The 17,562-nt window shown below is 44.8% G+C and overlaps 1 protein-coding gene across 31 annotated transcripts in view; it reads right to left on the bottom strand.

Moving 5' to 3' along the window:
• Positions 1-17,562, bottom strand: part of NRCAM (neuronal cell adhesion molecule) — a 287,175-nt gene that overhangs the window by 221,387 nt on the left and 48,226 nt on the right. For all 31 annotated transcript variants that reach the window (XR_006298454.1, XR_006298455.1, XM_043588587.1 and 28 more), the window contains exon 2: positions 6,282-6,440. The gene's annotated coding sequence lies outside the window, so the exon portion shown is untranslated. The remainder of the gene's footprint in view (positions 1-6,281; positions 6,441-17,562) is intronic.

Raw genomic sequence — 17,562 nt, 5'->3', positions numbered from 1 at the left:
ATATTGTGGGAAAATGCAAAGAGCCATTAATTCATATTATGCTGCCCGGCTATTCTATTGATGACTGCAAAAATAAAGTCTCCAGTCACCATTCTCGTTGAGACATGAGCAGCCAGATATCGGTGCAGAAGCTGGAGTTCAAAAAGTTAATAACAAACCTGAATCCAGAATAATTTCGAAGCGTGCAAACAACAAAAGGCAGTGGAGAGTGAAAATTCAAACGTAGCAACGTCATCTGATTAGAAATCCGTTGTCATTGTCCTCCACCGAAACGGTCCACAAATTGCTGATGTAGTCTATGACCTCTGTAGAGGAATTGAATTTAGTATCCAAAGTTGGTGGCTCAGCATTTCCTCTCCCCTTTCTTTTTAAAACCCCACACTACAGAAGGGCACAGGGTAACACATTTTACTGTTAAATATAATTTGAGCCTGCTGGAAGACGGCCCGCTCACAAGTGTCACCCTGGCAACTCACCTATGACTTCGGCTTTCTGATAGGAGTTGTTCCCAACTTTCCTCACCACCCCCCGCCCCCCTGCAGCACCATTCTGTGCTGTAGCCACAGGGTAAAGCGAGGGAGGGCGGTCTTGAATACCATTTCAAACTCGAACTACTTTTCTAAGTGGCAACTCCAAAGCTCACAGAAACTCTATCCCGTGCTTCATTTTTACATGATAGTGCTTGCAACACTCACTCTGGGTTCTGAGCAGAAAGCAGTCAGCCAATACCGTTGCACTGTGTACGTGGCCCACAGTAAGAGAGTTCAGAAGAAGACCCAACCACGAATCCAAACAGCAGTGGTGAAAAGACGTCACGCCCTTCCCTAACCATCATACCGTCTTGCACTCACTGTCTTCCGTGGCTCCCATGTCTGTCCGTCCCTGTTCATGCTGTCGTTCTGCCAAGACAGCCAAGCTAGGCGGAGGGCAAACCCGTCAATGTCTCCCTACAACTGTCCCCCACTTCCCAAATGAGGGGCGGTGCCCCAGCTTCCCATATCCGTGATCGACCTTTCCCACTGCCGGTTCCATCAACACCAACTGCCAAGGGTTGCACGTTATGGAGACATCGTGTTAGTATGTGTCTTTCACCCAGAGAATACAAGAAAGAGAGAAAAAGAAACACAGAGACAGGCAGAGGCAGAAAGAGGCAGAAAAAAAAAAAAAAAAAAACAACCAAAACAGGAAGGCTCAGTTCTTGGGTCCTGCACATAATTGAGTGTAAACTCTTCTGTTACTGGTGGCTTTCGGGATGAGTGAATCATGTTCTGTACACGCACTCTGACCACTTACAGCCCACTGCTTTCACAGCAATGACTGACCATTCTGTGAATTTCAGAGAACAATGCCTTGTCCTTGAGACCAGCTACAACTCGCATGCACGTGCCCTCATTCTAAGCTACACCAACTCAGCGTTTCCATAAATTCATTTTCTATACCTAAAACCCATTGGGTGTTGCAATGTATTTGACCAAATCAGAACTATCCCGGGCTGAAAAGAGTTGGTTTGAAAATAATTAATGAGCATCTTTTTTTTTTTTTTTTTTTCGGTATGAAAGTTGCATTTTCTCTAAAAAGGAGGAAATAAAACTGAGAAAGAAATAGGATGTTTCAGGAAACTGGGCTGGGTGGCCAGTATTTGCACTGTGTGTGAAAATGCCTAACACCCTGTTACTGAAAGTACCTAGTAGGGAAAAAGTGATGAATGGATGTTGAGGTGATTGTCCTTTTTTTTTTTTTTTTTTTAATTTTTTTTTTAACGTTTATTTATTTTTGGGACAGAGAGAGACAGAGCATGAATGGGGGAGGGGCAGAGAGAGAGGGAGACACAGAATCGGAAGCAGGCTCCAGGCTCTGAGCCATCAGCCCAGAGCCCGACGTGGGGCTCGAACTCACGAACCGCGAGATTGTGACCTGAGCCGAAGTCAGATGCTCAACCGACTGAGCCACCCAGGCGCCCCGGTGATTGTCCTTTTTTAACTAGAATTTTTTCTTTTTTTAAAAAAAGGCTTCACTCCTAGCATGGAGCACAATTGTGGAGCTTGAACTCATGAACCTGAGATCAGGACTTGGATGCTTAACCCACTGAGGCAGCCAGGCACCCCCTTTTTTAACTAGAATTTAAACATGGGTGGTGGTTTTGATTCTACACTGATCCTTCATGTCAGGAGTGGAACCAGCGTAGAGAAAACAAAAACAAAAGCCATGTTAAAACTTTAAAATCACAAAAATTAAAAATAAAACCTTGGGGCTCAGTCAGTTAAGCGTCTGGACTCTTGATTTCCGCTCAGGTTATGATCTCACGGTTCATGGGACTGAGCCCCGAGTCGGGCTCTGCACTGGCAGTGTAGACCCTGCTTGGGATTCTCTCTCCCTCTCTCTCTGCCCCTCCCTCATGTGCACACATGCTCTCTCTCCCTCTCTCTTTCAAAACAGGTAGGTAAACATTAAAAAATAAAAGTAAAATAAAACCTTAATCAGAGACTAAAATAATAAAGCCAAATCTGTTCGTTGAATATAGAGCGATTAGCCAAGGCAAATGCCATCAATGTGAACGGATTTCCTCAGTTCAAGTCTTATTATTTTAAGACATTTAGGTAACCTGACACTACAATAAAGACGTGCAATAAGAGGAAAAAAATGAATCGGTGGAAGGGGCAGCCTGAGTGTGAACAGACCAGGCCTCTGCCTCTGCCTCCTAGCATTAGGTCAGCTGCTTAATTTTGCTTCAAATTCATTTCCTTATGTGTAAAAATGCAAGTGATAGATCAGCTGTTCTTTAAAGCTTCTGGAAAGTCGGTAGAGAAACAGACTAGAAATAGTAAAAAGGGAGCATTTTGTGATCTTCCAACAGGTCTTAAGGGAAAAAGTCAGTAGGCTAATCAAGGCCACAGTAATCAAATAAAATTCACTCAAAATAGTACTATTGTCAGTATTATTTGAATTTAAAATTTTTAGCCATGCCATTCCCTCAAAGAAGGCTCTGAGTAACGTCTGACTCGGGGAGACGTCTCTGAAACAGTGCAGCCTCTGTTATAACAGGCTCACTTAATGACGTTCTGGATGATGCTGGGAAAATCCAAAGGAAGGGACCCTGATGTACCCTGAAGAATGTGGGAAAAATCCTGCTCAGTCCCATAAGCCATACTCAAGTCTGCGCAGAGCAATGAAAGTAAGGAACAGACAAGAAACCATGATTTCAACAGAAAAAGAATCATACTTTGAAAAGCAAAGCTTGTTTCTTAGATAATTTCTGTAAATACCGTGAATTAAAGTGGAGAATGGCACTGGCTTGTAACTCCTAAATTTTATGGGTTTCTTTTAAATTTATTTTTTATTTATTTTGAGACAGAGAGAGAGAGAGAGCATGAGCAGGGTAGGGGCAGAGGGAGAGAGAGAGAATCCCAAGCAGGCCCACTCTGTCAGTGCAGAGCCCGACACAAGGCTCGATCTCACCAACTGTGAGCTCATGCCCTGAGCTGAAATCAGGAGTCGGACTCTTAACCGACTGAGTCACCCAGGCATCCCAAATTTTGGAGTTTTCATTGTTTTTTAAATACTGGTTTCGATTTCCTTTCATCAAACTGACAAAGCCCCCACATTTGTCCCTAGGGAAAAAATCCCCATTTATTCCACTAAGAAGACCAACAAGCAGAGATACAAATGAAATGGTAGGCAATGTCAAAATGAAATGGACTTTGAGAATGCAGCGAGTTGTGTTTTAAGTATCTGAATGAGTAATTTTTTTGCTGAAGGACGGTGGACATATAATGTTCTCCCGGCATCAGATGTACAACATCATGATGCAACAATTACATACGGTACGAGACGCTCACCAAAATCTGTGTGTTACCATCTCTCACCGTACAACGTTATCACAATATTATTGGCTGTATTCCTTACGCTGTAATTTTCATGATCTATTTATTTTATAACTGGAAGCCTGTACCTGTCAATCCCCTTCCCCTAGGTCACCCACCTCCCCACATTCCCCCATCTGGCAACCACCAATTTATTCTCTGTATCTGTGAGACTCTTTCTGTCTTTTTTTTTTTTTTTATGTTTCTTTGCTCATTCGTTTTGTGTGTTGGAGTCCAAATCTAAGGGAAACCATATGATGTTTGCCATTTTCTGTCAGACTTCTTTTGACAGCTTAAGTACCAAATCAAATTGATAGTTCACAAAAGATTTGTAACGATCGCCTCTAGCTCCCAAATCAATGTTTCTAGCCTGGAACCCTCCCCTAACCACCACACTTAGTAACTTCCAGCTGCCCAGTGGCCTTGTCTATCTACATGTCCCATGTATACCTCAAAGTCCTTTCCTCCCCAAGAACAGGTCTGCTTCCCTCCCCTAAATTCCTAAAAATGTCACCAGAGTCAGAAACCTGAGAATCCCAGGCCCTAACATTTCTCACTTCCAAGGCCCAAACTATCACCAAATCCAGCACAGTGTAGCTCTTTCAAAGCTCTCTTCCTCTCTGTTCCTCACTGCTTCCTCCCCAATGTCAGCCCTCCCATATCTTTGCCAGGTCAGTGCAAAACAAACCTTTCTTCAATCTTGCTCACCTCCAGCTGTCCCTACACTCTCTCCAAGGCAACATACCTCAAATACCAATGACTGGGGTACCTGGTGGTTCAGTCAAGCAGCTGACTTCAGGTCAGGTCCTGATCTCGCAGTCTGTGGGTTCGAGCCCCACACTGGGCTCTGTGCTGACAGCTCAGAGCCTGGAGCCTGCTTCAGATTCTGTGTCTCCCTCTCTCTCTGCCCCTCCCCTGCTTGCACTCTGTCTCCTTTTCTCAAAAATAAGCATTAAAATTTTTTAAATTCCAATGAATGCCATCTTTAAAAAGATTTTTTTGGGGGGCGCCTGGGTGGCGCAGTCGGTTAAGCATCCGACTTCAGCCAGGTCACAATCTCGCGGTCCGGGAGTTCGAGCCCCGCGTCAGGCTCTGGGCTGATGGCTCAGAGCCTGGAGACTGTTTCCGATTCTGTGTCTCCCTCTCTCCCTGCCCCTCCCCCGTTCATGCTCTGTCTCTCTCTGTCCCAAAAATAAATAAACGTTGAAAAAAAAATTAAAAAAATAAAAATAAAAAAAAAAGATATTTTTTTGATGTTTATTTATTGTTGAGAGAGAGAAAGACAGAGCGGGAACAAGAGAGAGACAGAGAGGGAGAAGGACACACAGAGTCCAAAGCAGGCTCCAGGCTCTGAGCTGTCAGCATGGAGCCCGAAGTGGGGCTTGAACCCATGAATGGCGAGATCATGACCTGAGCTGATGTCGGATGCTTAACCAACTAAGTCACCCAGGCTCCCTCCAATGACTGTCATCTTAAAACCCCTCAGTGCTTACACTTACACACACACACACACACACACACACACACACCTTTCATACCCTGTGGTTCAATAACCCTAACAACTTATTATTCCGCATGCAGATTTCACACCCGCATCCCGCTGCTCCTGTCCACAAGACCCTAGGCCACTCCACTAGGCCAACTCCTATTCATCTTTCAAGGGCCACTTCAGGGGTTACCTCCTGTAAGCAGCCTGCTTTTTATACACACAGTCTCTGGCCCCAGGCTGCCTCAGCTTCTGTTGCACTCCTTAATGCAGTCTCAATATACTTTCATCATATTGGAATTGGCTATCTATTCATGTGCCTGTCTCTTGCACATGACAGATATTCCTTGGAGGTAAGGACTCACCACCTCTGCTCCTTGAGATCCTTGCAAAGTTTACGGAACCATATTAAAAATGAATCAAACCATATAAAGAAAAACAGATTGGAGGATATAAGGGTATTTTGGAGGATTCCACATAGTCATTGTCTTTCTTACTTATGCAAATAAATCTTCATGGTTTACAAAGTGCTTTCACTGAAGTTGTTTTGTTTTGTCCTTAAAACATTCCTAAAAGGCAAGGTAAGGCTATTATGAAGGCTCTGAGAGACACTAAATACGTAAGAAAGTCTTTTGAGAAGAGAAATGTTATTGATTTCTCAAGGTGTGCATGTGTGTGTGTGTGTGTGTGTGTTCAAATAAGTCTTGTTAGATCAGAGCCACAACATCAAATAAATTCCTGTTCTGTCAAAATAACCAAGTGATTTCCTTCGTAACTACTGAAAAAGTCTCCTGAAAAAGAAAAACTCTCAATTCTATGCAGAGAGTTTTCAGTAACCTGGTCTCTTATTCACTCTTTTCCAAGAAGTAGATTTTGGAAGACAGAACAGCTAATTTAGATTTCTAAAGACAAAGAGAGGACTGATTAACTCTCACCTTCAGAAGATCCACTGGGGCCCACAGTCTCCTGAAAGTTTCCCTGATGTGTGAAAGCTGTCCTTTCCTCAGGATGATGCCAACAGCTGAGAGCAGCTTTGGCCAAAGTCTTCAGCAAACAGGGGTAGTGGGTGCTAAGGAAGAACACCACAAGGATTCCTGAGAAAGAAAAGAAAAGAAAAGAAAAAACATAGAACAGTGTAAATTGTTTTGGGTTAGTTAATTCTATTAAGCTGATATTTCACTCTACCTACCACCTTAACATCGACAAGGGGAACTTAATACATCTTAAATTCCGTGATTCATTTTAACCACACAGTTCTGCACTTAAGACCATCAATGTCTTAAGACTTTAAGCAATTTAATGGCAACAGGCAATGAAAACAGGTAACATAATTCCAATTACATCTTAGTGTAGGATGAAAGCCCAAGTGACCCCTAAACAGCAGGAAACAACTGTGCACACAAATTAGAGGGGTGGGGGGAGAAGGCACTTGATCTTATTCTATTCTTATACTTCATGAGAACACCATGTGCTTTATAATCACATCGACACACAGGCTGTGGCCAGGAAGAATCTAACACCGACAGAAAGGAACAAACAATGAAGAATGAAGTATTTGATCAAGGTTGACGATGTCAGAGAAGAACTCAGCAATGCAATTACATTTTAGAGGTGGCTTTGAAGGCGGTAAGAAAAGAAGGCATCTGGGAATAAAGAGAGTTGCTAAACACACTAAGAAAACAAGTGTAAGGTTAAGGTAGAGCTACACATAATGAAGCCTTCGTTAAACGGAAACCAACTAACAGAAGTACTCAACTACTGTGTTTGTTTAATGCCTCACTTTGATGAGAAAGGGTAAAAATCGCAGAAGGGAGCATTCAGAAAACCTCTTTAAACAAGAACTTGGGGGTCAGTGTGTAAGGAGGAGAGCAGAAGCCAAGAGCGCTACACCTGCTCCCAGCACTAATGGTCTGACCTTGGGCTTGCTAAGTGCTTCTCTACCCTGCGGGCACTTTTAACGATACTCGAGAGCTTGTTGAAAGTATCTCTGGCTTGCCTCACCCAGGCCAAATAAATCTTCGACATGAAATCAGAATCTCAGGTGGGATGGAGCCCGAGCACAGGCATTTTTTCCAAAGAGACAAAGTCTGAGAAGACAGCTCATCTAGCTCTGACATTCTGCCTCGTCCCCATGGTTTGCACCTGATAATTCAAGTTTGCTTAAAATATTATTTTTAATGTTTATTAGTTTTTGTGAGAGAGAGAGAGAGAGAGAGAGAGAGAGAGAGAGACTGTGAGTAGGGGAGGGGCAGAGAGAAAGAGCCTGAAGCAGCCTCCAGGCTCTGAGCTGTCAGCACAGAGCCCGATGTGGGGCTCGAACTCAGAAACGGCCAAGTCTTGACCTGAACCACCCATGTGCCCCTCAAGTTTGTTTTAAAACAAATACAATTCAGGGGCGTCTGGGTAGCTCAGTCAGTTAAGTGTCTGACTCTGCATTTCAGCTCAGGTCATGGTCTCCCAGTTTGTGGGGTCGGGTCCGGCATAGGGGCTCTGCACTGACACTGCAGAGCCTGCTTGGGATTCTCTCTCTCCCTCTCTCTCTACCCCTCCCTGCTCTCTCTCTCTCTCTCTCTCTCTCAAAATAAATAAATAAACATTAAAAAATAAAATGAAACAAATACAATTTAAATTAATAGTATCCAAAGTTTAAGACCCTATAAAATCACATCGTTGCCCAATTTTCAAGAAGGGACTGATGCCCTGAGAAATACGGTGATGTAGGTAGGGTCCAAGCAAAAGAACACCACTAGGACAGAATCAAGTCTTTAGGGGAGGTAAAGTCGGATCCTGAGCTGGGGCTGGACTCGATCTCTCCCAGGCCGGGCCGTATGACCGGGAGACATGGAGTCACATGCTTGACCGGGCATCAAGGCCACGGGCTCTCTGGGCCCCCACTCCTTACAGAACAATAGAGATCAAAGCTAATCCTACTTGCTAAGTTACAGTCCTTCATATGAGCTGGACATCGTGCTTCTAAGAAGTGCTTTAATCCAAACAAACTTCTCGGACCTCACTACTGGTACCGGAACAGTTTATTTATAATTTCTAAGTGAGGCAATTGAAGCCCAGCGAGGTCAGGCTCAGCCCCAGGATGGAGGAAGTCGAGAGTTCACAAAGCTAGTCTCTCTCCTAACCGTGGGCCGGCGGGCGGGGAACACAGTGACCCGCAAGCCGCAGGCGAGGCTCCTCCGCTCTGGGTCTACTTAGGCGGCGCTTGCCCCCACGCATGCGCAGTCGCACCCTGGGCAGTGGCGCCTGAAGCATCCCGCGGGCTTCCTGGTGGCGGCAGAGCTCCTCTGATGAAATCCTACTTCCGCTGTTCCTGCCAGGAGTAACATGGTACGGAAGGATTTCCATTCTCCCTGCACAACACACACACACACACACACACACACACACACACACACAAACACACACAACCACACCCACCACACCACACACACACACACACACACACATCTACGCAGACCCACACACACACACGCACACACGACTATACCACACGTGCGCGTGCACACACTCCCGAAGACTTAATGACACTATTTTGAGGGACGTCAGCTTGGGCAACTATCTGAAGAGTCACCACTGAAATCTGCCCTAACCGCCTCAGGCCCTCACGAATATGAGTTCAAAGCCTACCCGAGGGGTATCTGGACCACCACTTACAATTCACCGAAACGTTACCGAACGTTTAAATATTTTATTTAAGAGGCTGAGGCAAAAATACTACTGTTTCTGACACCTCAGGCATATTCCAATTGTACGGTGGCAGAATTACCTTAAGTTTAATGACAATGCAAAAAGAGGGTTTTCATTAGACACGTCTGGGAAGACATGAAAGAATGATGGTCAAAATACAAGCACAAAATTTTGGGAATTGGAGGGGGCCTCGACAGTCACTGTATCCAACCACCCATCTGCCTATGTCCCTATCCATTTTAAGGGACTCCGTATGGAGACGAACGTTGCTTCCTGCAGCTTTCACTCATTGGTCTCAATGCTGGCCTTTGGAGACATATTCAGATTTGCATTCTGATGTCAACTGCCCAACCACAGCCCGCTGTTCTGAAAAGCAGGGATAAGTTGTGGTTTTAGCAAGGCGGCCGCTGACTGGATACCCCTGAGTAACCCACAGAGGCTGGCAGAGGGCCCATGAGGTGGCTCTGTGCAAGGGTCTCGCCCCAGAAGAGAGACGATGATCAGCCAAGTCCATCAAACTAGCTCTCTCTGGGATCTGAAGTGGACATCAGGTGTCAGAGGAGGACCTCCCGAATATGCAAAGGTAAGCAGAAAGGCCAAAAGAGAAACCGTGAGAGAGAAGAGTCATGCCTGAAGTTGCCTGACCCTGACAGCTTCCCCCTTTCCAGACCCAGGCAGGGGAGCTGGGTGGCAAGTCCCTGCTCCGTAGGGCACCCTGAGTCTCTGTTCTCCACAAGTCCAAATGGGCAGTACGTATGGAATAAAATTATAGCACCTCATTTCCTGGCCGTTCTTACGGCTGTTTATCAGCTTAACAATGAAGATCTCCCTTATCGTTCTGTAGGTATTGTTGTTGGGACGAACTAAAGGCTTTATTTTTACCCCATTAATATTGCACCTTTAAAAATGGAGCTCATTATTCCAGCTTGCCAAAAATTCGCAACCTCTCAATTCCGCCCCTCCAAAATATTTGTTCTGCCTTTCACCTTCATGCCGCCTGCAAATTAGACAAGCATGCCATCCAGAATGATGTTCATGCTATGATAAGAACACTGAATAAGACACTACTTCACAGAGCAAACAGTGGTATGGAAAACAGCAAAAACCAGACCGGTCAAGAAATAAAAATGAATGTAGTTTAGCATTGAGGTCATTACTTAAAATTAATAATTCCCAATTCTCCAAATTGACTGCAAATCATCTGTAAGATATAAACAGCTATGTAAACTGACGGGACCACGCAATTCATCTGCTGGATAAAGGTTTTACCATTTCCTTGGTAAAAAACCGCAAAACCCAGAAGGATTAGATTTCAGCATCATTAGAGAAAATTAGGCCATAGTTGCGATAATTGGCAACATGAACTTTGTAGTTAGAATAATTACCTGTGCAGCAGACCAAGAAGTTATGTTTGAGAAACATATTGCAAAACCAGAGCCACGTTAGTTTCATCCTTCCCAGAGGCAATCATGGAAATTAGCAGTCTGTCATTTTAGGTCATCTGGTATACCCCTGCCAAAGTGAAATTGTTCTCCAAAGATCTCAACTGCTTTGTCTAATTTAGCTTTCAGGAAGCCTCATGGGATCTCTCCTTAGAGTAAAAAGCCCCACACCGAAGAGCTTTTTAAGTTCTTGTGTCTGCTTTTCTTAGTTTTTCTGTCTGTACCCTTACGGTCAGACTGTCAAGCTCCAGTCTCTCATGGTGGTCAGTGTGCCCTCCTGGAACAACCCAACACGTCCTCACTGCTCTACCTGGGTACCCCTGGTCGTCCCAGGACTGACTGTGTAAATAAGACTGGAAATCTTCAAAGGGAGGGCTCCTTGGGCCTGTCTACAAAGCAAACACACGAGTGTGTGTGTAGATTTCCTGCCATCTCTGTTGAAGACGCAGAGGCCTTCTTGCCTTGCTTCTTTTTTCTCAGCTGTGTCGAATTGTGACACTGTTCTTTCAACAATTACCGTCTGATCCACTGGGGTCAAGGTACTGCCGTGCAAGCCACAAGAAACACAAAGACAACTAAGCAGCTTCTGCTCAAAGACAGGCAGAGATGAGAGATAATAATACCATCTTGGGTCGTATGGCATTTTGTGGTTTAGTTTTCACAAAAGTAATCTAACTTGACACGGAAAAATAGGTATTTTTCTTGCCATCTTATGGATAAAAATAAAGGTTGAGAAAGGTTGGGAAAGTTATCAATCATTCATTACAGCTAGTGAGCAGCAAAGCCAGGACTTCACAGAGACGAGCTTTGGGATTCCTAGTCTATGTTACTCGCACAACCTCACAGGTGCATTCATTGTTCACGCAGATCGAATGACTACCCACCAACATACATTGAAAGCTTACTCCATACTGGGTACTTTGGACATGTATTTGATCCATATATTCAATAACAACTTTCCGAGGTGGGCATTTTAGTGTCCCACCTAATAGGAGGGAAAAATGAGAACGAGGCACAGAATGAGAACTCATGGCCCAGCGTCGCATGGCTAGTGGGTGGCAAAGAGTAATAAACACCAAGAGAGCAGTGCCACCCGGAAGAAATGTGGAGGAAGTCACTGGATCTGTTGCTAGGAAGGACGCTGAGAAAGTTTTGGAACGTTTTCTAGCGTTTCCAGAACAGTGAGACTTTTCTTCTCTTGTGAGTCCTGTGAGAAGACACTGGCATGGGAGACGAGAAAAAGATGGCAGTTCCAAGAAAAGAAGGAAACATGGCGCTTCCCTTTCCCTCTGCTGTGGCCACGGGCACAGCCCGACCAGAGTCACCTGATGGGACAGAGAACTGCCAACCCGTGAATACCATTTGCCACTTTCATGCCTGCGATGTATATTTTCTATTATTTTAAAGTCTTTGGACAGATCACGTTGGTTAAGCAAAGCAGAGAGAAGAGACCCTTGGCATTCATGGCCTCATGTGTGTGGTGGTGATCTTACAGTGACCGCCTGGGAGGCTCATGGGATGTGACTTAGCAGTTTGCCGGGACACCAGTTTGAAACACGCAAACTCGCTAGCTGCTCCGTACTCACACCTCAGTGCAGTTTCCTTATTCTGAGCCTGATTTCAGGTTTGAAAGGAGGGAGCCAGGAAGAAAGGATGTGTGCTCCAGTATTCAGTGAGAAGCTTTCATGGCCCACAGGAGGGACTAAGAGGTTCCTACACAAACTCGTTAATCCTACAATAATCCCACAATGTGGCCATTATTATACAGATTTTCTACGTGGGCACACTGAGGCACAGAAAAGTCCAGTGATGCATCCCGAAGTCAGAGAGCTTGTCCATGTCTGAGGATTTGACATGCGGTCTGCCTAACGTGGGATTATCCCAACATGGGATTTGACTGTGGTCTGCCTAACTCTGTGCTATGGCATCCCTCTTCTATTTCTGCTGATGTCATTGAACAAGCAAACAAATACACAAAAACTTTGTGAGGAGGGGAAGACACTAGCCGAGACATAAAACCTCAGTTAACGTTGGAAAGCCAGTTAACTTCAGACATGAGGGCAGACAGTCCCTGACTTACACTGGTTCAATGTACCACGTTTTGATTTTACGATGGTATGAAAGCAATATGCGTTCAGTAGAAACTGAACTTCAAAATTTGAATCTGGGTCTTTTCCTGGGCTAGCAATACGTGGGACGCTCCTCTCGCGATGCTGGGCAGCACGTAGCAGCTCTGTGGGCCGTGGGATCACCAGAGTCAACAAGCCCCACACTTGTAACCATTCTGTACCCACATGCCCATTCTGTTGGTCACTTTAAGTACCGTATTCACTAAATTACATGAGATATTCACCACGCGATCACCAAACAGGCTGTGTGTTAGATGATTTTACTATCAGCTGATGTAAGTGTTCTGAGCACACGCAAGGTAGGCTACAGGCTAAACTGTGCTGTTTGGGAGATCAGGTGTATTAAATGCATTTTAGACTTAGGATATTCTCAATTTGCGACGGGTTCATCAGGACAGAACCCCACTGTAAGTCGAGGAAGATCCGTATATGCCAAAAAAATAAAAAATAAAAATAAGGCCACAGCACGCTTAGTGGAAGTATGCCCCATGGGAAAAGCCAAGCACCTTACAAACTTTCCATATTCTTGGATTGAGAGATGACCCGAGGTCGTAGAAATCAGTCGCCATAAGGCCTGCTGTGCTCCCGCGAATTCAGAGGCCAAGGGAGAAATGGGTCAAAGAGAGGAACGTGTCTGGCCTCACAGCGCGTGAAGCGTGTGACTGACACACATGCTGTGAAGTGCCAACAACGTGCAGACGAGTCTGGAGGTGGGAAAAAGCACCTCTGGCTGGGATGGGCCATAAACATGGCCCACCTCCCTGAATCGGAACTCTAGGGAGCAGCGGAGATGTGAGGACGTTTGTGCACCATGAGGACAGAGGGATGGATAAGGGAGACCAAGATGGCGGCCAACCGCCGGTGGCCAGAGCGGTGGCCAGAGCGCAGGCGCCGTGCAGAGGGTCGGATGCAAGGGACGCGCACGGGGCCTTGGGGAGTCCCTGCTGTACTTCAGCCACTTAACTTCCACATGAGGGGTGCGCGGACCCATGTCAGGTCTTCCCCCACGTCGGAGAGAACACTCCTTCGAAATCAGTTTTCAAGAACCGATGCCACAGCCCTTGGGCAGAAACCCGCTTATTTGCATATCGCCCAGTCCTCTTGCTAAATAACAGTTGGAGTCAAGTCAAAACGAAATGAAATGCCAACACCCTTCAACAGTAACACAAATGCTTTGCAACCTCGAACTTGAATTTAATAGAACATACAAAACAAATCTGCTTTGATGACTCTGAAAAGCAACTGAGCGAGTTCCAACTTGAGCAGGGGGTTTATTTATTTTGTGTCGCTCCTGTCATTATTCAGATCGCTCAAGAAGCACTTAGCGGGTGCCTACAGGGTAACGCACAGGAGTTCGAAGCAGGAATGCTAATGGTTTTTATTTTTGTACTTCATTTTAACTGGACTGTTTTAGGCAGTATTTGATTTTTATCTGGGGGAAACTTTGACAGCTGATTTTTAGCGGCATTTATTAAGGTGGTTTCGCTTTTCGACATATGGAAAGTACAAGAAAATTAAAGGAAAGAAATTAAAATGGTATGTTGTCTTCCACCACCAGAAATAAAAATTGTCAGGACGCCTGGGTGGCTCAGTCGGTTGAGTATCCGACTTTGGCTCAGGTCATGATCTTGCAGGTTCATGAGTTCGAGTCCCATGTCAGACTCTGTGCTGACAGCTCGGAGCCTGGAGATGCTTCAGACTCTGTGTCTCCCTCTCTCTCTGCCCCTCCCCTGCTCACGCTCTTTCTCAAAATAAATAAATAAATAAATAAATAAATAAATAAATAAATAAATAAACAAACAAACCAACAAACATTAAAAAAATAAAAACTGGCCTTTATGTCTTATGAGTGTTGTTTTTGTCTGTATGTATGTGTGTCTGTATACATTTTTCAATACAGAAGTAGTGAAATACATTATGCACTGATTTAGTAACCTGCTGTACCCACCTAACAAAATGAACATTTCCCCAAGTCATTAAATATCATACAAGATCAATTTTGGTGTCTGGGTAATAGTCTACCATATAAATAAGTCATATTCATTTAATCAATTTCCTAGTTTTGGCCATTAATGCTATTCCATTTGGCTGGGTTTTTTTGTTTTTTGTTTTTGTGTTTTTTTTTTACATCACTTTCTAAACATGTATCATTTTACTAGCACTGGCTGCACAGCAGTCAGCAGAGTTCTTACCCAGTTGATTCACAGAGCATTAGTCGATTACAAAGTTCCATCTGCCTCACTGGGATCTGTGATCCCCTGACTGCAGTCCCGGTGCCTTAGAGAGCCTGCACACATTCCTGGTGCCTTAGAGAGCCGGTTCCCCCTGGCTCCTTCACAGCCCTGCCCCCGCCCCTTGCTGTACATCTGTGGCTCGGCAAGGAGTAGTCTGCTCCATCACGTTAGCTCAGATTACTAGGAAAAGCTTGCCTTTTCCAACGAACGTATCAGAGCAGGACCCATGGACAAACGGTCCCCAACCCCAGGCTATGTGTGGAGACCGTCCTTCCGGGGCAGAAAGAGATTTTGAGGGAAACACTGTTAGCCTGACATAAAAAAATAATAATGTTTCTCACTGTCTTGTTAATGCGACTGTATCTTGTCTCAAAAGAGACAATGGGCTAGACTGGGAAATTATAAGTAACTAGTCTCATTGATGCTGTTATTATTAACTGTTAGATGAGAAGACACTACAAGTTACGTGCCTTAAGCAGCTCATGATTTTGAGCCTTTATGGTGGTCGTTCTCAGCCCTCCTGGTTCTTGGGAATCCACAGACAGTGCCGTGGTTGCCTTGATTACGGTGATGGATGCACAGGGGAATATGTAAGTCAAAACTCCTCGGACTGTCCATTTTAAATGGATGCAGTTTGTTGTATGTTAATTACACCTCAATAAAACTGTTAAAGAATTAAGACCGTCCCTCCCTGCCCCCCACAAGCGCCCAAAACCCACATCTGGAATTCTGATTTAATTGGTCTTGAGTGAGGCTCTTAATGTGAAGCCAAGAGCGATTGCTCTAATTATATACTGGGGACGAAGACAGCACTTATCGTGGTGAGCACTGAGTAATGTATAGAATTGTCGAATCATTATCTTGTACACCCGAAACTAATATAACACTGTATGTTACACACTTCAATTAAAAAAGTAAAGAAAAAAAAGTGATTCATTATATTTTACAAATGCAAAAAGAAAAAAATTGATACATTGATGTGATTCATCCGAAATTGATAAGCATCTTTTTAGAGACCTAATTTTGTCACATTCGAGTGCAAACAATAACAAATCTGTTTTTTTAAAGTGCTACCCAGCAAAGAAACTCAGAGGCTTTAATAACGTTCAGTAGTTTCTTAACCAAACTTTTAAGAGCCTACTGTATACTAGGTACGACTCTAGGCAGAGCATAAATCATGCGTATGCGTGAAACTGGTAACTTTCTATGAGCCCAACATTCTCTTAAGTGGATTTAAACTAAATTCACAAATTAGTTTAAACATTTATCTAATAAAAGCTAAGCATGGGAAATGTAAAAATGAACCTGTTCTGGCCCACGGCACAACCACAGATTCTCGGTGAGAGCAGCTCCAATCCAGGAGGTTTTGCTGTATTTGCCAAGCCGCTGAGCTACCCACAGGCTTTTAGCAAAAATGTGGGAAAAGCCGTCCCAGAAAATTGGAAGCTTCCTGCCAGAGGGCACCGGCATCCCCTCCTGACATTTGAGGCTCTATGCCAATGCCCCACCCATAGATACCAAGACAGCTTCACATCCATAATAAAATAGCCAAGGCCTTTCATTAGCGAAAATTAATATTCAATATTCACTCACATATGTCTTTACTCTGTTATTAATAAGAAACTTTGAGCATAATTAGTATTGGCTTTGAGCGCACTTTAGAACTGCACCCAGCTGGAAAGGGGCCATGGAGGATAGGGTTTCATTACTCTCCAAGGCTGAACACTCCCTCGAAGGGATTAGAAGAAAAAGAAATGGGACCATTCAGGAAGAAATGGTCTCCTTGAGTTACCTGAGATGACGGTGTGCGGCAGTGGGGACAGGACTGTGGCTGTCAGCGACATGGCCCTTCCCAGTCCCTTGTCCCCCCCCACCCCGCCCCCCACCCCCACCGGCCTCCATGATGCACCGCAAAATGAAATGTGAGCAATGAAGCCTCTGGGTCAGGGGACGTCACACACGGTTGGTGTGACATGTCCAGAGAGCAGCTCATGGTGAGGCAGGACGCGGAACACCTGGCCAGGTGAAAAAGGAGAATGAAGAGCACCAGGATTTTCCGACAGATGCAACCCATTTCATCAGGGATGAGTGTGTGAACACCGGGCAGGAAATCAGGAATAGGGCTAGCGTCGGTAAGTGCAGAGCAGTGCAAGAAATGTAACCTGGGCTGAGGTATGACTTCCGGACTGCTGACCACTATCAGCACATCAGCTAAAGTGAAGCGATACTGGACTTGTTTTTGCCTCAGTAGAAATGGTGAGATAGTTTACATCCTTTATGAGGGAAAAAGGTAAGATCAACTTGCAACTTACTCGCAAAACCAGCCTTTCACAGCTCCCTCCTCCTAACAGCCTGTGACAGCTACACTCTTCCTAAAACCTGGGGATCCCCTCCAACGCTTCCTCCCCAGATTTGCCATCTCTCCGACACCCACTTTGGGCCTCTTTACATCCGTGCCTGGATCACACTTCAATTACGTTTCTCCTCTGACACCATCTCTCACATTATGCCAGTCTCCAGGTGCCATGTTTAAGGACCAGATCAGCCCATCTTCGTCCCCGTACCCAGCTAGGGGTCCAGGAACAGGGCATTTTCTGGAAGGGGGCACAATGCCTTAGACACAAACACACACACACACACACACACACACACACGCACACGATGTTCTAAGTCTCTCTCTTATGAGAGACTGTGAAGATGAGAAAATCAATT

This window comes from Prionailurus bengalensis, chromosome A2 (genome assembly GCF_016509475.1).
Source record: "Prionailurus bengalensis isolate Pbe53 chromosome A2, Fcat_Pben_1.1_paternal_pri, whole genome shotgun sequence".
NCBI lineage: Eukaryota > Metazoa > Chordata > Mammalia > Carnivora > Felidae > Prionailurus > Prionailurus bengalensis.
Note: the sequence above shows the minus strand (reverse complement) of the source record. Positions and strands in the feature narration are given on the sequence as shown.